This window comes from Nomia melanderi, chromosome 4, assembly GCF_051020985.1.
Source record: "Nomia melanderi isolate GNS246 chromosome 4, iyNomMela1, whole genome shotgun sequence".
Lineage (NCBI taxonomy): Eukaryota > Metazoa > Arthropoda > Insecta > Hymenoptera > Halictidae > Nomia > Nomia melanderi.
Window position 1 is genome coordinate 9,426,558 of NC_135002.1, and position 21,091 is coordinate 9,447,648.

Sequence of the window (21,091 nt, forward strand, 5' to 3'; positions counted from 1 at the left end):
ACTTAAAGAACACGCAGATGATGTTTGGGCGAATCGTTACGTTTGAGTATCACTTCGGTTTCAATTAACCTTTTAGCTACTATACGCCACTATAGTGGCTTTCGGGTGTATCGTCTTTTTGAACGGTACGCCATTATAGCGGCATAATTCTTTCTCTATCATCGATAGCTGTGCATATTATAGTCTAATCTAACGTAATTGCACAGGGGAAAATACTATCGGTCTCAAATCGCAGTGCTACATTTATAACATGTAAACCGCGACAAACCTTGTAGTACTAGGGTATAGCTTCGAGGATAGTCCTGTCGTAGCTAAAAGGTTAACACGTTAACTGCCACGAAAAACAAGAGCGTTTTATATTATCACTTATTCTTTTCCTATGAAGAAAAAAAATGAAGAATTATTAATTGTTTATTTTCGCTACTGAACATATTTATTTGACATCGTCTATGTTGTATGTTATAATTATTTTCTTGTAATTTTGAAGCTCCAGTCATCGGTGACCGCCGCGGCAGTCAACGTGTTAAAAACTGAAATGAAGCACGAACAATTCGCAGCGGGTAAACCAACATGGCCGACTATAACCCAGGACACGAGCGATAAAGACGAAGTTATTCCAGCGTGCCGCCCTTCCACGCCGACTAGATGGCGCGCTGACGCGGGATCGAGGGAGGGAACTCTGTCAATGCCGGGTATCGACTACTTATGATTTTCATTTCCGACACGCGTTGAGATTACGATCGTAATTACGGAACGGAAGTCGGCTCGGGGATACTTCAATAGGGGAGACTGAAAGTGGCGTCGCTAATGGCGTGCTAATATTTTAGTTTGACCAGGTCGTCCGTTGACGTTCCCGTCCGGGAAAATTGCAAATATTTCAGCCAGAAACCGAATCAAGATACCGATGCCGGAAGTTGTAACAACTCGGGGGGTTACTAGTCTATTTATCACGAGGGGGCCGGCACGAACGCGACACACGAAGCGAAACATTTTTCTTCAGGCGTTTTTTTTTTTCGCGGGATTTCATTTCTCGTCCGCGTATTATGGGACGACTTGTATAATTAAAATGGCGGGGAGAGACGAGGCGTCCCGCCGAACTCGCGGAATGTCCTGTCGGGTCCCGGCGTAATCCTTCCGTTCCCGGAACACCGTGTAATTCGGTCCGGGCAAGATTCAAACTGCATCCGTTACGGGACTTCTCGTTGTGGATCTAGCGTACCGTGACGCCTTTCCGCGAGCCGGAGCTTTGGCGAAAAGTATAATTGGAACCGGCGAACAATTCTGTCGGGAGGTCCTCGTTAAGATTCTTCTTTAAAGCGGGGACTCGATTCGTGGAAGTTTCCACACAAAGAGATGAAAAAACGGAAGACGCGCTCGCCGGCATATTTTTCTTCCCGCACACGCTCGCGTTCCCTTTTCGATCCTATTTAATGATTCGTCGATTATGTTTCTCCCGTGTATCGTGCGGTGAGCACGGAAATGACAATTTCGGACTATAACGCAATTTTCCACTGTTCTACAATTTCCGTACTGTTAATTGCGCGTGTTCGAATTATGCTACTGTATTATCACTCGAATAAATATATAGAACTGTATAGTAAATATAAACACAGCGGTAAATATTGTTAGAAGGAATGAGAAATAATGAATGTCGCGTTTCACTTGAATATTTCGTGTTTCATTATCATGAATTAAGGATTTCGTAACAAGAAAATCAATAATTTCATCGAACGCGAGTGTGTTTAGCAGCGAAAATCAGTTTGACCCAAATACTCGTTGCTCTCTTATGGGAATTTATACATACCGATTAGATGAATTACGCTAAATGCATGATTCATCGATAAATATGTTTCACGTGATTTTTGTGGCGAGACACACACGGATTACATCGAGAATCGTGAGAAAAGAAATTTCACGCGACAGGTAAATGGATGCCCGGTTGCAGATCCAAGATGGCCGGCCAGTGCGAAGGATGCGGTGGAATCAGCACCGGTGATTCAACCGGCCAATTACGCGTGAACGCAAAATATCCTTAGCGTTACATATTTATGCGAGCAATTGCCTCCTCTATGCGTGCTCCCCGGTCCGTTTTCTTCTTCTTAGCTTCATGTAATCCGATATGCAGATGCACATGTGCATCACGCGCGGCGGTCCAGCGAGGAAGAGGATCCCGAGTGCAACGATTCATGGAAAGGTCACGCGGTAATAATTAAGTAGACGGGGTAACGTGTATCGAAATAGAATTTTAATCATCCTAGCTTAAATGTTTTATATTTGACGCTGTATAGGCCGCGAGAATCTAATCTTCTCGCATGATTTTGCGTGTAACACGAATTAGATATACGCTCTCACCGGGGGTCAACGTTAATGGGGTCGGGATCAAGAGCGAACGGAAAAATGCTTGTTTTCCGTTTCACTGGACAAACACAAGCCAGTGTTGTGTATTGGATTTTATCATGCCACTGATAATACATAGAGGATGAATCAATTGTATATTATTTAAATACATCACAGTATTTTATACCTTTCTCAGGATGCACACCCCGAACAAGGTTCGTAAAGGGGTTTACCTGAATATTAACATTTTCCCTATCATATCCCTCGAATTCGAGCAACACAATGTATTTGTACAATTACAAACTTCAATTTCGCCGATAACATATTGAATAAATCAACCTTTCAATTTGTGCAATGCAAGAAGCTTAACAGAGAAATTACCAAAAAGAATCTTAACTTTCCGGTCTCAGTTTCGTTTAGCAAAATCATTTCGTCTACACAAGGCTGATAAATATTAGTTGCTTCGGCCAAAAATCAATAAGCAACATCTAAAAATTCCTCACCAAATCTTCATCGACCCACTTCAAACATACCAGATCGTCTCAAACATGATTTAACCACATGTTCCATTAAAAAATGAATAACTCAACCGATTTTTTGTATAGAGGACAGTCATCGACAATGCTGTCGATAGCCGTCCGACAGCTCGAGCGTTAATACAAATAATTCCGTCGCACTGAATCCGTCCGAATCGCTGGAGGGGATCGAGCGGAGTCTGGTGCGGGTATATACTACTCGATTCGAGCGGTGGTGCCGCACCGTGCCGGGCGACTTGCTTTTGCCGAGGGCTGTAACAGCTCTATGTATTACAAGAGTGCTCACGCGATCTAGCGAGATAATTATTACGATGAAGTATGCAGTTCGTCAAGTGATACGCGAGCAATTGCGTGCAACTTCACCGCGAGCGATCTCGGCGGGGGGTTGCGGAGGGGGCGAGAGAGATCCGCGGCGAGAGAAAGAGAGCGTTATCGCCTGCTCGCCGCGCGTATTATTATTCCTCGGTGATTATTATTCTTACGCCGGTGCGTATACAACCTCCGCGGCGAGGAATGCTCTTCCGAGAAGTGATATTTAATTAATACGCGGCTGAACGCCGACCAGAACAACGTGTTCGCCGGTTACTTTAGGTCCCATGCGTAAATTTATTCTCGCCCTTATCGCGATAGAAAGCAACAATTATTGTATTTCCCTCGCAGTTGAATTATTCGCGGAACACGCGCTCGTCGGTATTTACGTTTCTGCTGTTTGGAATCCCAGCTTCTACGCTTTCAAGCCCGGGTAAAATATTTTCCTTATAAATAGGATAATAAAGCTACGGACGTGTTTAGGGGTAAGTTACTACCCCGGCTCGCGATCCGACTCCGAGTAAATACGGAATATAAATTGTTTCTGCGCGCTTGACACCTCGTTTTTCGAATAATTTCATTTTGCTGCCTAGTCGGTTCCGCGTGTTATGCGATATAATGGTTGTTCTTTTATCTCTGTTACTGTTATTTGAATGACAATCAACGTGAAACTTTGAAATTGATAAAGCTGATTTTTGTGGATACTGATTATTATATTTAGAATAAAGATATTTAGGATTTTTCTTCGTCATTTATATTAATTTTAGATTAAAGAACACCTATATATAATCTATTTTGTGACGTATTCTCTTATTCAACTGTACCGTGTGTTTTGAAGCGTTTTAATTCAGAATAAACTTTGATACTATATGACTTGATTTATATTCTATTTATTGATATGTACTTGTTATATTATTATATTACTATATTCTAAATATTACTATATGTTCACTATATTACTATATTCCATTTACCATTAAACGCTTACTACATTACTGCATTCTACTCATTAAAATTCCTGATCACTATATTCAAAGCGATCGAATTCACATTGCATCTAGTTTAGATGCCGCCCAGGTCCAATCTACGTAATTTTACTGTTAGCCTTATCATCGTGCTCCGCGTATCACGGAAACGGCCGTCCGTAAGTGCGTGTAATCACAAGGAAGCGGTGATGAAGAATAAAACGGCCGCACATTGTTTCGCGGTAGTACGAAGGAACAATGTGGGTGCCATTGAACACTAACGAACGCCTACCCGCCGCCAGCCCATTGTACACGGGCCCGGTTGTCCTGCTCGGAACCGCATAAGTCGGTATTACCGCATCCCATCCCGTGTCTGCTTTGCATACAAAAAGTGTGGGCGCATTGTCACGTAAATTAAGATATAAATACAGCGTGTAAGGTAATGATGGGTCTGCAGATCATCCGAGGATGATCCAGAGACTCTCTGTCAAGGTCGATTTGCATAAATTCAATGAAGAGACAAAGGTGACCCCTCGCAATCCTGGGACAACGCCAGAAAGACAATGTACACGGTGTTCAAACACAAGGCAGACAATTTAAGGGATGATTTTACGAGAAAAAGATAGAGACTCGGTTGAAACTTCTTCCCTAATGAATTTTAGTAAACTAAAGCAACATGTGTTAACACGTTCGCTACCAGCATTTATTTCGGCGACGATTTTCTGTAATATTTGAGTTTCTAAATATAACGACATAGCTGTATATAACAATATGCACAATAAAATTTACAACAAAAGTAATTAAACCGAAAGCAGGCAACTGTACTTTCCAAATATTCCCAAATTCCGCTGCAAAGAAACACTTAAATCAGCTCTTCACGCGCATATAATCCAATAATTCTGCTCTTCGTTTGAAGTCAACTTCAATTGCGCGTCCCGTAGTTCGTTCGCTCGATGAAATCGAGATTCCTTTAAATCGCTAATCCACGGTGAATCCTTCGCCGGATGGAAAATATTACAAGAAGAATCGTCACCTCGCGAGAGCCGTTTGATTCGAGGGAAGGAAAAAATGCTTGGTTCGTATCGATAGCGAGTCACGAGAGTCGACAGCTAAGAAGGAAGCAGCGGAAGGAAAAGAGAAAAACGTTAGCAGCAGCCTCGACGATTCGCGAGTGCTTTATAGAGCGTGCGGATAAAGCAGGTCCGGAGGAACGTCGCAAATATGAGCTTTCCGCGGTCGTAAAGGACACACAAGCGACGCCTTCCAGTGTAGGAATATTGCGCCGGAGTTCCCGTAATGGCGGTCGCCGTCTTGTATCTCCCTCCCGCCGTTTCATACCCGAAAATCTTCGCGGAGGTGGTAAATTCCAAGTATACGCCTTCTGTAGATCATTTTACGATCGTTTACTGGTTGCGATATTGGCGGGGATACGACGATGAAGGACTTTAATGTATTTGCACTTGTCCTTGAACGGATCGGTACAGTGGAAGCATTCGCCGGCATTACCATATCGACATGCTTGACCTAGACCGGGGGTTGGCAAACTATTTTTCCGAAGGGTCTGATATTCGATATTTTTAGACCCCGCTCGCCAAGAGATAAAATTGAAGCCGTTACGCGGACAGGCGCTCGTAAAATCCGATGTTTCCATGGAATTTTTACTGACGAAAATTCGAGACGCTGTTGTCGAGGAGTTCGTGTTATTCGTACGAATCGCGGGTATTGCTTGCGCCGTCTGTAAAGGGAAATTAAGGTGGCTTAGTTCGGACGAGAGCTGTGAATAAAGTATAGTTTGAGGTTGGACGAACTTTTTGATGAAAAATGAAATTGAATCGGGTAACCGAATTGTATGAATATCATTCGTCTCTCTCATTTTAGGTTAGAATAATCGAACAGAAATCAGTTGATTCATTAATGAAGCGAGGCAAATTGAAACGAGCAACTGAATTGTATAAATATTATTCGTTTCTCTTATTTTTGGTTAGAATAATCGAATAGAAATCAGCCGATTCGTTAATGGGGCGAGACAAAGTATTTTTAATTAGAAAAGATCTGAAAATAATTTTCTTTTCATAGTAATCGGAGATTACGGAAATTTACGAAGAAGAACCACGTTCATTTCACGATAGTTCTGCCGCAATAGGATTTAAATGAGGTTTATTCGAAATCGCGCAACATTGATCCAGTTCGGTACAGGGTGAACTTTCGACGACGGTATTTAGGGCTACTTGCGTGTTTCCGACCACGATCATATCTGACGCGAATTCACCGCAATTGCGTGTATTCCCATCGAGTGTATCGAATTAATTAATGCCCGCCACGCGGCGGTAATGTTTGGCTGGCTAGCTGGAATAATGAACCGCGATCCGCTAAGCTATGTCTATTTTCGATTACACGAGAATCTACTCAATTTCTCTCCCTACGTGCAGACCTAAATTAAGGAACTATACGTGTCACGTTTTGTTCCCTTTTCCCTCTTTTTCTCAGATAAATACGTGACAGCAAATAAAATTTATTAAGCGCATCGCATTCATAGTAAATACTTACGCAATTTACTGAGTTTACCAATTTTTAATCAATCAAATCGGGCAAATATTTGAAGACAAAACAACAGTATGAAAAGAGAAACTGCAAATTCTTTATAAATCAGAATTCTACGTTAAATCCTATTTCAGTTAATTTTTTACTGAATTTTCGTAAAAAATGGACTTACACTGTTTTTATAATAAATGAAGTGAAGAATTGAACTAATTGCTACACTCCAGAATTATTCTTCCTTTCCGAACCGTTCGGAAAACGTTTATTTGCCACGGAACCGTTAGTCGCAAGAAACAAGCAGCATCGGCAACGAGAACGAACTGAAGGGTGCAATGTCGGTCGCCATTACCGGGCAGCCTGCTCCATTTGTTCCACCGTCGCGTCATCATGAAGTCATATTTCACGACTTATGGTAATTACGTTCTACCACCCAGAAGTTACGTTTGCACATGTAGAGCAGCACGCGGGTCTCTTTCTCAAGGTCCATGTATATTTATATGTGCGTATAAATACATGCACAGCGTTATACTGTACAAGATACCTCGTAATATTTCGAATTTTAATGCATCAATATATTTCAATAGCGAACAAATTACGTCGTTAATCTCAAGCAACATGTACAAACAATGTTCGAAGAAACATGCGTGAGAGATGATTTAAAACGTTGATTTGACACAGAAATCGAATAAGAGTATAAATATCTTCATGTTTGAAATAGTTTCACATCGATTTACGTTCGAAGAATAACAAAGTATATACAAAAACATTGTCATTTAACGTTTAAGCAACGAAAAATATTTTAATCGCACATATAAGGGTTGAATGCAACACTTATTTCTCCCTGTCGCGTTTCCATTGGAAAAATAAAGACACTCTGAAATAGTCAGAAAGAAACAAACAACCGAGCGAGCGACTGTTTCCTCGAAATGATTACGTGTCAAATAACATAAGAGGTTTGCAGGTATCACAGAGAGCAGCTTGCAGACGTCCGTCGAGCTGTGCACGTGCACGAAACATATGCACCGGCACATGTGCACGTGAAACAGGAGACCGCACGAACCTCGGCGAGCGACCGAGCGGATGCGTATTACGGTTTTCAAGGGACGAATTGTAGCTATTTGTCGGTTCAGCTGGGGATATCAATCTCCAGTATACGGGCCTGACGCCGACACAAATTGTCGCTACGGATAATACAGCGATACACCGTCGAAAGTTATCACGCTGCCAAGTTTCGGGGATGTTTCAACGTCGCATCCGACGCGTCGGAATTATCACGTTGACCCGTTGCCTTATGATTTCTTTCTCGACCATGATCGATGCGACTGCTTCAACAATAATACTTAATAATTTATTGAAAAAAGAGAAAACAAGGCTTACTCTATATCTACGTTTACTCTGAAATATAATAACTGATAATAGAAAAGTAATATTTAATGAACACGTTGACCGCCACGGCCACCGATGACCGGAACTTCTAAATTACTAGAAAACAACTACAAGAAGAAGACTGATGTATCAAAATTGTTGCGTAGATGGCTACATAAGAGTGTAACTTAAGAGTTACGATACCAAATCGTTGCTAATTAATTCTAATACCATTTGTCTTTGTCACGATGCGATAAGTAACGTTATCCGAAACGCTCTAAATTCTCATAGCGGTGAACACGTCGATAATTATAATTTATACCATGAATAGTATTATAATTTGCCACCGTGAAAAAGAGATTCGCGTAAAAAGGTGGCGCGTAATGGGAGGGACGCGTATTTACATAGCTTTGATCGTTCGAACAGAAATTTCCCTGTTCTGTTGCGACCCAAAAACAAACTGGCGCAACGTTGCCGTTCGGAACGCGGCGACGAAAACAATGTCTGCCCGCGCAACGCTCGGCGTAATTCATAGTCCGCAGTCTAGTCGCTTGTCTCGGGACCGCATTTCAGAGCTGCCTGCAAGTCGCTTTCGAGATACGGAAGACGAGAGGAACGGCGACGGGGGAGAGAAAGAAACGGATTCGCGTTCCACCACGCCGGCTCATTAGCAGTCCACCTTACTACTGTGTTGCGCGCGCGCCGGATGCGTTCTTTGTTAAACATGATAGCCTATTATGCAACATAGAAATATTTACCGGCGAGCCGACGACGAGCCGAAGACACGAACGTTTCGCGTTCTTTCGTCTTTTAATGGCCCCCGCGAGCATTTGCGTACTGTACCTGTGCAGCTAGGTACACGACGCGAGGCACCTGGCTTAACGATCTCGGATTACCCGCGAAATACTTCCCACGCGGGAACAAGTGTCCCGTCTTATCGCGGCGGACACGTGAAACAATAGTTCGTTCTTTGTCACTTTGCATCCTTAGACCAAACGCGCGAGAGGTGTGCGACCGAATGTCGCAGCGGCGATTGTTTTGGGGAGAGACACGAAGTTCTTTTATTTTTCTTTTCTTTTTCAGACGCCAGAGCTTTGTGTTTCTATTGGTGTTACTATTGTAATGCTGCGACGTTTGGTCGGAAATTAGAGGTGGAACTGTACACGAGGAATATTTGGTAACAATGAAATGCAAGACGGGTCGAAGCTAAAGAACGGTTAATTAACCATGTAATTCGTTATAACGGAGCATGGTATATAGAAGCAATATTTGGAATAAAACTGATATCACTATTATACGAGTACATGTAATTCGCATCACCTTATCCACGGCGATGTCAATTTCATTAAAATTATAAGAGAAACATTAGATACTCGTTACAAGAGAACGGGGGAACTAATCTTCGTCCCGATAAAAATGTAAAACGCTCGGAAGCGAACAGTCGTTTTATACGCGCCCTCCTTCCACGCGTTTTCCCGATGGTGGATTTTTCGTCTGAAAAATCTGCTCATCCAGGAAAGTAATGCACGAATAATCCGCAGGTTGTCAGGTATACGATCGAGACTTTTATTAAAACGCAGTGCCGCGAAAAAGTAATATTAGGTTTACGGACCTGGAACCTGTCGATTTCCAATCCCGCGAAGGGGAGAGGGAAAAAAAGAAAAAAAAAGAGGAAAATACGAAGCCTTCCCTTTTCCCGGGGACGCGAATATCGACTGCCAGTCCCATTTAGTCCAAGTCGTTCACCCGTCCGTGGTCTCTTTCCGGACCGGGGAATGTTTGTCGAAGTCCAACCATCTGCCGCAATTGTACTTTCGAGGAAACTTTGAATGATTCCGTCCCGATTCGCGAATATACGCGGCGGCGCGCCTCGTGTATTTCGTGCCGGCCGTGAATGTAACGTTGCCCGATGTGTCGCCATTATTCCCCGCGACCTTTTGCAGAATTTCTGTTTCGAGAAGGGAGAAAAAGAAAAATCGTTTCCGACATGCGTAACACGGGATGTTTTAGCATATTTTAGAACGTTTTTGGAGTGTTTATAAAAAGAAAGGGAAAGAAGAGGAAGAATTTAAACGCGTGGCAAACGCGAAGACGATGAGAGGCCAGAAACACGATTCATTCTCTTAATCTCGTTTCCCACGTTTATCTAATTATCGCCCGGAGAAGCACCTTTACCATTTCAGTAATCGTTAAACGAAGCATCGAGAATTGACCGTTTCCATCGGTATAAGGCATTCTAGCGTGGAATCGGCTATTTATTCCACTCACAATTCCAGTGTAATCGTTAAACGGAATTCAACATTGACTGTTTCCACGATCGCGCTGGTATAACTGTTGAATCGGCGGTTTGTTTCGCTTTAAAATTGCAGTAATCGTTAAACGGTGGAATTAAAAATTGACCGTTTCAATCATTGTGTAGTGGTGCCAGTAGTGAATCGGTCATTTATTTCGCGGCGAACGGGAAGACAATCGTTGCGAGAGAAACTCGAATCAATCTGTCGAAAACAGGATTCATTCTCTTAATATTGTTGTTTCTCGCAATAATTAATTAGGTTAATCCAATTATCGTTCCGAAGAACAACAATCCGTGATAATCTGTAATAATTTGTTTACACTTGAATAATTTCATTTGTGTCACTTATCCCGGGGCGAATGGAAAGACGATCAGTGCGAGGGACACCGAATGAATCGATCGGGAACACGATTCGTTCTGTTAATCTGGTTTCTCGCGTCTATCTAATTACTGTTCGGAGCAGAACAATCAATAATAATTTGTAATAATTTATTTACGGTTGAGTAATTTCATTTGTTTCACTTCGTGACGAATTGGAAGATCTGATCCTCTTCAAGGCTGAATTTTTCTTTTTAGAACAAAGATGATTTTAGTTTTCTTTTGACTGTAGTCTATTTCGTTTAAATTGATACAAATACAAGAATGCGAAGACAGACGAAGACAGTTATGAAAATTATACGAAAATAAAACAGGCGTCCGTTCGATGGATTTTACTGTTAACCTAAAACCAAATGTACACACATGTGCCAGCAACTTTGAACAGGTTAATCTCGTTTCTCCCGTTTATCTAATTACCGTTCTGAACAATAGTCCATAAAAACTCGTAATAATTTATTTATGGTTGAATAATTTCATTTGTGTCTGTTATTTTATTTATTCGATCGATCGCGAGTCGGCTGTTCGTGCGATCGCCACGGGAAAGGCGCATCGATCCGCGACGATGGCGGAAAAAGAAGAAGTCGGTTCATTTTTCGCGGTCATCGCTTATCTATCCCGGGGATCTTGTAAGTTGTAGTTGCTCGACGACGACGCGGAGACGTTCGCCGGCATTGTGCGTGCGACTTCATATCGGGGATGTATTCTATCTGCGCCTTGGGGTCTCTCCGGAGAGCGACGTCATCGCCGTTGTCGGAATGCATCTATTTTTATGGGATCGTAAAGAGTAGACGATCTTTCGGGCCGATATCGAATGACGTCCGAAGATACAGCAACGTCATTTGCCGGTCGCACAAAGGATCCACCGGGCTGGATATCCGGCGAAGTTCCGTCGATTGTCTTGAAGGTCGCGTTGAGTTATTTATACGGTCATCGAGCGAATTTCGATGTCATCTTTTGTTATCTTCTCGACTGGATCGTAGTCTTTTATCGTAGAATTACCTAGTGTTCGCTACGATTGATATGTAACTCTTGTAAAAGTTACAATAACAGATGTTTTTTATTTCTGCTGATATTCGCTACATTACGGAAGTGAAACTATTACATTTTTTTATACAAGCATTAACCCTGGAGTTTAAGGCGCTCTAGTCGCTTAATAGTTTTTTAGTCCAAATGCCATGTTTTCTAAATTGTTAAGAAACTGCACGATCCATGTGAAAATATGCTGAGTAGTTTTTTAGTTTAATTCAATGATTTCGCCTGTTTCTCCATTTATTCCGATTTACTTAACCATGTATGAAAGTGAATCACATTTGCCAGTTGCTCCGTGCTCGTAAATCGATGTGACCGATTCGAAAGATTACGATGGTAGGTCCGGCAACACCCCGTGGGAAACGGGGAACGCTAACTGGCGGAGATCATCCTCTGACCCGTAGATGAGGGAGTATCGTAACTCGGCACTGCAGTTCTGGCTGGTGTGATCGCGGTTTGCTCCGCGGCACCCTCATTTTTGTACTCTTTAATAAGAGACTTCTTCTCTGATTTCTCTCATGTTCGAACCAAGGACTTCTTCCTTGATTCATCCCCTTTGCTTCTTGGCCCGATAATTGCTCGGCGTACTGCGAGGAATATCCAGGTATAGTTTAAGTCATCTTATAAGGCAAGATTAAATTAAAATTAAGTTTGCATCTCCTTGTTTTGCTCTTGTTTAACACTAGAAGTATGGAGCATTTAATACGATTAATATGTAATCCCTATAAAAATTGTAACAACAGATTATTTTCAGTTTCCTTGGATATTCGTTGTAGTATTCAAGTGAAGCTAATTATTTTTGAAACCATTTCAAATATTTGACACTTTCGAGATATCAATAATAGCGAAACGGGGAAACTGGAACCAATCATTTCGACTGGTACGGTAATTCTAGTGTTAATCAGAGTTCTCCGATTTGTCTCATGTTCGAATCATGGACTTCTTCCTTGATTCACTGCCTTTACTGCTGCGACCAATGTATAGTTAAGGCTAAATTAAGTTAGAATTAAAGTTGCGAAAGAAGACGTCAATCGTCCGCCGTGAGATACTTCATTTCATACTCAAGAAAAAAATCAGCTGCCCTGGGAGTATTATTAAGTGCGATATTAACAAATGCGATAACAATAATTGCGTTGAAAATAAGATTTAGAATTAGAAAGGGACGTCGATGGAACTCAATTTCCATAGGTCTCCAATCCATTATCTTCATTACAATATTTTCTGTAAAAGGATCATGGTAAGCTAAGTAGCTGCGATTAGATTAAAAAATAGATAACATTACGTGTGCGACAAAGTAAGGACGTTCGTAAGGACTCGAAGGCAGGGAGTCGAAAGACATTAGTCAAAACATGGGCAGTGGGATCGAGTTCACACAGGCAGATCGCCGTCGATTAATCCACGACACATGAGTACGCGTCAGCATCGCAAAACTTCGGGTGTACCTCCAATGACTCTCCTTCCATGAATCAGAGTATAGTTTCCATTTTTCTTCCACGTCAGTTTTTTAGTCTTTTGCGAGATATTTTAAAATAAACTGCACATGAACTGATGAATACCATAAATCCAAAGATAAATTGCAGTACATACCTTAAAGTCGAAAAAAATGTGTCACGCGACTGAGTCGAAATTAATGACGTACCTGGAACATAAAAAGTGGCAATCATGACGATCACTGATCGACTAAGTACATTACGTTAATTATATTCTTACACGGTAATAAGGACAATTTTCAATTAGTAATAAACAATTCCTGAATACTTTATGTTTACGGTAGAAGATATCTAGAATTAATTACCGGATAATTACGTAGCATTCACCGATTTCGTCGGCGATCCAACGAAAATTTCTAAAAAAAAAGGCGGATGAATAATTAGGCGTCGTGGTTTCCTTGGTGAATTCAATTATCCCGTGATATTCTTTTCGTAATCCCATTATCAAATAATCCTCTTCCCGTAATAAAGCGCATCGTTTTGCGTCTCATTCGATTACCACATAAGAGGCTTAAATTCGAACAGAAAAAACGAAGGTATCGTGTAATAATATTCACTGGCCTCGAGCAAGAACTACTGGCGCTTGTTTACTTGCAATTTGGAAATCAATGAGCGATAAATCAGCAGGGAGCAACACCGCAAAGAAAAGGATTCTGTTAATCAGAAAGGTAATTGTAACCTCGCAACGGTTCAGCGTATTCCAAGCATTCAAACGAAAGTAGTATGGATGTTATTTTCAAGGAAACCGAATTTCATTTATGATATAAATAATATTTATTTTTATAAAAATGAAATTCTTCCCTGCAGATTTTCGTGCTTCGTCTTATTTTCATTAAAACCCGAACGTCAACTTCGTAAATAACCGCTTAAAACTACAGATCGGTCCGGTAAAATCGACTTCGAAGTTCGGAATCGTTAAAACCGCGTTCTCGATAAACTTTTTATAAATTGGAATAATCCCTCCGGTAGATTAGCTTGCCGATAAAAGAGAAGAACGGCGAACTCCGGAGTTTTATAGTGTCGGGGCGTTGCCCTTTCGCCGCGGAGAAATATTTAATTGAAAAACCGAAAGCTCCGCACCGCGGGACACGTGACCGAGTTTCGAGCGATAAGCGTCGCTAATTAACAGATGTATCGAGATTGAATTCCGACGAGGACTGAAACTTAATTTAATTTCAAGCGTGGCCGGGAATAAGTTTCTCGCCACGTGAAATCTGTTGCCGGGTAAGGTCGTCTCGCTCCTTTTGCGCAACTCTATTTTAATCACTGAAAGCGTTCACGCACCGCGCGAAACGTTAATTACACCGCGGCGCGGTATCACACACGATTCATCGGAATTGGTCGATCCCTATGGTAGGAGCTATGCAGAAACAAGCGTACGATAATGTTTCAATTAAGGGGATGCGTCTACTTTGCGCCGAGGTGAAGAAAAATCGTCGGGAATATTGTGGAAAAGTGCGATGTTCCTCGAAGATGAAATCTGATTGAAAGTTTCGTGCCATTAACTAGTAACCAAGACACTGAGACCAATAATTACTACGGTGCATCAAAAATTCAATTTTATCGGAGAACGTCTAATAACGAGAATAATACTTATTACCATCTGTCTTCTTTGTTTGTGAAAATTCTCATTTTTGTGGGTCGTTTCATGGAAACTGTGAGAAGGAATGAATTTATCCTACATGCTTAAAGATTGTTACTATAATACATTCCAGGTTACTGTACTATAACATATAGTTAATGTAATATTTGATACACTTGAAATCAAATAGAAAAGGTTATCTAACGTTCGAACGCGTACGGTTTCGTTTGGTGTTCGAAAGCGTTTAAGCTGCACGCGAGAGAGATTTCTGTACCATTACCGGCGAAGTGAGTAATTAAGTGGTCTGCACATGCATGCAGCACACCCTGTATTAACGAGTAATCTGATGAGGCGACGTTTCGAAAATGAAATTTAAATTTCGTCGATTCAATTCAGGTACAGGAGCGTAACGGTTTTAATGAAAATCGAGATAGTCGACAAAGCCGCCACTGCCAACTAGCGTGGCTTGACGTGGCGTGTAACTGTAGACGGCTTGCTGTCACGCCGTCCGAGAAAGTGCTTCCTAGCCTGGACGGAGATACGATATCACAGAAAATCATTTTCCAGATCGTACCCAAGATAAATCATGAGCCGACTATTGCCTGACCACGCCTTTCTTAGACGTGCCGGCGTTTCATTCTGTTAGGTGTTCCCTGGAACAGAAGTTCAGGAGGTCGCCGAATGATAGATGCGTCCGAGCACCTGTACCGCCGTGGAAAAAATTAATTCCAGCGCCTTCATTGAAAAGTGGATATGGTTCAACGAGACTAACCTTAGCCTGTCCAATCTTAATCGTAATCTCTGATAATGAAACTTGAACTGGAATTACATGGATGCCCACTGTTTTGCTCTATCTGTGCTATAGCTGTGCTCTTCAAATAAAAAGCGTGAAACTTATGCTGAAATGTTAAACATCATTTAATCTGTATGCTTCAGTTTGAACTTGACGATTAGTTTTCAAAGAGAGATCCAATGGAAACGCGTGTAACATTACATCAAGTTTTACGTAGAGCAAATATTACATTCTAGTAACAATAGAAATCTCTGTTTCACAATTTGCTGTGAAAGCTTCTATGAATAGAGATAGTTTCATTAATCAGTTGATAAATTCTACGAAACAATTCACATCGTTATCTTCAATCTTCCTAAAGTCCTTTCCAAAGAACATATTCTTATAATGAAATGCAACTAAAAAACTAATCCCGTGCCATGGACATAAACATCACCAAAAAGAAACCCAAAAGGGAAAGATCCATTTTAACGAACGCAAACTTCTCGTAAAATATCATCAAACGCGGCTGTTCGTCAGAGTCGACGTTCCTTTTGAGGAAGGCGTGGCCGATGAGCAACCGTGACCGGGTCACGCCAGTGTCGGGATACTCGCCGTCAAAAGCGATTTCCGGACTGGCAGAAAAGTGATTTGAGAGACGATGAAGAGAACACAGGCTCTCGCCTGTCCCGCCTGTCCCGGCTGGATGCCCTCTGGACCGGGTGATTAAGTCAGGCAACCGTTACCTCTTGGGTACAACACGCTGTGGATAGTTACGTGCCAGATGGCCGCATATATTCGAGGTGTGTCTGGCTAATATGACTGATTGCAATCTCCCCGAGACAGAGAAGGAGAGAGCCAGCGGAGAGTTAAAGTTTCGTACACACGTTGAAGCATGTTACGATGCATCGACACCTACTCTTCGTTCCGCAGGAGCTGATCTCTGGAACCTAATTTGTCAGCTTATCTAACGTCATTTTCGATACCAGTTTGCTATTCATCGATACAGTTATGAGTGACCAATTGGTTATAAACAAAACAGGGAAGTTACCTCGGACACCTAGGTCTTTTGAAAGCTGCATCAGCATCAGTTTGCCTCTACAGTAACTAATCTTCTCACTTCATCGCATGATTCCAGTTGTTTCTAATACCCAACTATTGGTTCGTAACATAAATACAATTCATAACATATCAGTATTTTTTTGTCTTATTATTTCAACAAAACAATCAAACACCAGTGCTAAGATCACATGGAAGTGGCTGCTTGTTTGTCACAGTTCGCACCACAAGCTATTTAGTTAACACGTAATAAATACATACAATGCAACATGCGCCATGAAACCTAGCAATCGATGCACTCGTCGAAACGTGTTTCAACGTGTGCACGTGGCTTAAGGCTTTGCGGGGGTTAGCTGTGGGTCCTGGCCGGCTGCCGGCTGTTAGCTCTCCGCGACTCCACCCGTGGCGAAGGAGACTTCGCCGCTAAACTCTTGGCCGTTGCTTGTTGCCAACCTCCCGATGGCCTAACAGACACGCTTTAATAAATGGGGTCCGGTCGGGGTTACAACCTTCATCAGCGGAGATACACCTGATAGCATCGGCAATCTCGTCACGCCGGTCCGCGCCATTATTGAAGCGTCTACCGTGCGCTTCGTTGCAACGGAGACACGACCCGGTTCTCTACGACGCGACGTCGACCGGGCGGGATGGTTTTCAGGGGACCCGGTTAATGGAAAGGTGGTTCTGTTTGTTTATCGTTTGGGTTTGTGGACAGTGCCTTTGGAAGATTCTTGTCGGCGTAAAGTATATACCCACGAGTACTCCGTCGCTCGGTGTCGCGGAAATTCTTATTGGACGGCGGCGCTGGAAGTTCCGCGCTAAGTGTCGGGACAAATTAGGAATCTTTAGGTCGAGTTTGATTTCAACTTGTCGCGGTCCTTGATTCCGTACGCTCGAAGCAATGCCGAGGGGCAGGGGATACGAATATCAGTAATAACCAAACTGTGGATCTTTATCGAATTCAAGTTGTCAAGAATATCATTAGAAAACTGGATTTACGACAGAAAACAGTTCTTTTTCATTAGAAGCACTATACTTTGGATGTTTCATGAATTTTCGTCTAGTGCATTCTATGCGATTTAGTAACATGTCAAATGCTCTCAAATGCTTGAAAGTCCGAACACTAGTAGCAACTTTATCGCAGGTTCTTTACATGTGCGTTTCGAAAAGAGAAAAGGACACGATCGAGAGAAGCTGAAGAATCCTAGTAGTGTTAGAGTAATATTCGTTCGTATTATATTCGACATAAAATTCTATTCTTATTCGAAATGTTCACCTCGAAATTACTGGTCTGAATTAAAAGTTCGCCTGCTGACGGATGATAATTTCACGAATTAATGTAAGAAGCCAACGCCTTGAATGAGAATAAACCACAATTGTTACCCTCTTTTTCCTTCAGCGGAAAGTTATGTTAGTCATTCATCCGTGTCAGTGATATCGAAGGGATCAGGTGACGGACCTCGGCGGCCGCGTTGGCCGCATCCCCCATTACCGGGGTGTTTTTATCATACGAGTCGTAAAATTCAATCGCAACGACATTCTACGGCAATAACCCACATTTACACATCATAATCCAGGGTAATGTTTGCGAGAAGCTACCTGATAACGATGTAGCGAGTGTGTAATCATGCAGTTTCGCGTCCCCAGGATGATGATCGGCCTCGGACTCGGAAGAAAGGATGCGAAAAGCGCGCTACGCAATTTCGTCCAGTTCCCCCTGGCTCGAATCAGGTTTTCCGATCCACGACAAGTTGAAGACGTCAGACTTGATGCAATCTAAATTGCAGAGGACGCTGGTCTTCCGACCGATGCCCATTAAAGTACCCGATACTTCCGCCGCACCGCCTTTTTTCGAAGACAGATTCTTTCTGTGTTAATAACGAGCGTGGATGCAAAAAGAAACTGAAATATTGGAATCGTCCAGAGGGCACTCCATTTTCTATCATTCGATTTTTGTTGCTGCGAAAGTGGTTTCGCGCAAATTGTCGGGAAATGTATTGATTATATTAGGATATAGTGCTATTAACTGAAATACCTTTGCAATAAGATGCTAATCAGATTTTATTATGTTACTTTGTTGATTATGCGAGTAATCGATGCGGATGTTATAGGAATCATAAAAATAGATTTATATATATTATACTATTATTGGTGTTTGCGTTCTACGAGATCAGTTCGAATTTCTTTCCGAATTCCAAGCGATCGAGTTATACAATCGAATCGATACGCAGAGTAAATTCCGAACCCGGTCTAATCTAGTTAAGTGAATTAATTTCACATTGAGAGTAGCTGCCTGAAGCAGTCACGAGGGGTCAAGGGAAGCTGCGATTACGCTACAACAGGTTGCCGATGCGGAATGCTCGGGTCGACCGCAGAGCCTTCTACTTTAAGTGTGCAAGTTCTCATCGAAATACTTTTTCATTCAACAAGCATGTGTTAACACTATTGAAATTTACGATGCTGCGGAAGTTTTCCTTTTACCTTGGGAAATTCGATCAGCGAACAAGGAATTACACGTTAAAAATGCATATTGCGAGCTACTTCAACTTCTCTGCTTAACAATTGTTACTAAACAGTCTTCAAAGTGATGCGAAAGTTTAAATACAAACCCTAATGCTAACAATGTAACCATGAAAAGAAGATTTTTCACACGAGCAATGTATGTCGATAGAAGGGATTCTGAGAACGGAATTAACTTTTCACGCGAACAGCATATATATATCAAACAATTAATTTGCAATATGAATGATGCATCTTAAATAGGAAGCATAATTTCTAATACGAACAATGGGTCTGAAAGAAAGATCATGCTTGAAACGATATAAACGTGCATTGTTACCATCAGGTACAAAATTATCCCAGAAATAACGCGAACTACTTTGTCGGATACTGTTTCAACGAATCAACAGAAAGAATAGCAATCCTATAACCGTAATTGTTCCGTTCCGAGTAACGTCTGCACGTTATTTGTGCGGCTGGTATTTACATTCGTAATAAACCGACATATTATTCCGCGAGCGATACAGCAAGAGAGAAGCAATCAACACGTGCGTCGTTTTCGATGTACCGTTAGACTCCTTTCAATTTGCGGAACAATACTGTCATAAACCGCGACCCGCGCGAGACACGCCTGACGATCGGCGTGGCCAATCCTCGGAATCAGCCGGCTAATTAGGTCAGGCCACCCTCCACCTTCAGGAATTTCCGCGAGGAATTGATAATCCGAAGATTCCTAACCCGTTCCTTCGTTCGTGTTATGTACATGCGATTATACTTGCAGAATAAGCCGGTTCCATATTCCGGGCTTACGTTTATTTCGTCACTTTTTGCATCCGTTTCAGCGGATTTCACTTCGAGCGCCTTGCCACGCCGCATTTCTGCTGCCATCGATTTGCATAGGTAATTGAATCACAAAGATTCAAGGATTCGACCTGGCTCCCAGCTCCACGAATTTCTATCTTTATTTCTCGACGTTGTTGCGCGTTAAATCGCATCGAGACCGTTCGCGCCCGGAAATATATTTTTGAATCAGAAATATTTCGTCGATTTGATTTTGGATCCGCTCAACTTGCGTTTCCATTTTTCGAGTTGCTACACGCATGTTAAACTGTATAAAAATTATTGGAATCGCGAGGTTCGATGTATTTCCACAAAATATTTCTATCTCTGTACTGTTCATCAATTGGTTCTCATAGAAATTACCTTGATCGCAGAAATTCGACAATTATCTTAGATCTTAGATATTAAATTACATAAAAATTTCATCCTCCGAACGTCTAAATACCCAGATTTTGTATCTACGCTTATATGACGAAGGAAATAACATTCTCATGATCCATCACGTCGCGTCTCAGCGAAATCTGATAACAAAGGATCAATATATCCGCCGGAGAAACTGTATTAAAACAATTTCCCCGTCCCGACAAAGGAATGCAAGGATATCGAAAGCTGTTATCAGTTACCCGTGAATAGAGCTATCAACCGGGATATTTTGAAATGGGGAACACGTGGCTAAGAAGGTTCCGGCTGCACGATTGCGGGAATACACCGTGCCGCATGAAAATGATCGGTGGATCGTGTATATTTCAAAGGATCCATTTAACCGGGGAAGAAAAGGAAACCGCGGGGAATATTAATTCTTCGTCTGGAACGGCATTCTATTTTTCCGCGGCGTTTCGAGCGAGTTCCTTATACGATCACCGGGAAGTAATCAATTATGCATTTCGATGAAGCACGGGACACGGAGTCGCTATTTCCTTGAACGTTACCACGTAGTCAGCGCCGCTAAAGCGGCTCCGCCATCCTGCAGTGAAAGGGAGGATAGGGAAGAGAATGGTAGGAGGTATCGATCCGATTCCATTTCTTCTTGCCAGGATGGTGGATCGTGCAGGTACAAGTTCGCTCCGTTTGAGCTTTTAATGGCCAGATACGGGGAGCCAGC

The 21,091-nt window shown here is 42.1% G+C and overlaps 1 protein-coding gene across 5 annotated transcripts in view; it reads right to left on the reverse strand.

The window, feature by feature from the left end:
- twin (CCR4-NOT transcription complex subunit 6-like twin) overlaps positions 1 to 21,091 on the reverse strand; it is a 460,925-nt gene that overhangs the window by 44,811 nt on the left and 395,023 nt on the right. The window contains exon 1 of one of the 5 annotated variants that reach the window (XM_031991151.2): positions 13,338 to 13,356. The exons of the other annotated variants lie outside the window; for them this stretch is intronic. The gene's annotated coding sequence lies outside the window, so the exon portion shown is untranslated. Of the gene's footprint in view, positions 1 to 13,337; positions 13,357 to 21,091 lie in introns of those variants that run through there. 5 annotated transcript variants of the gene reach the window in all.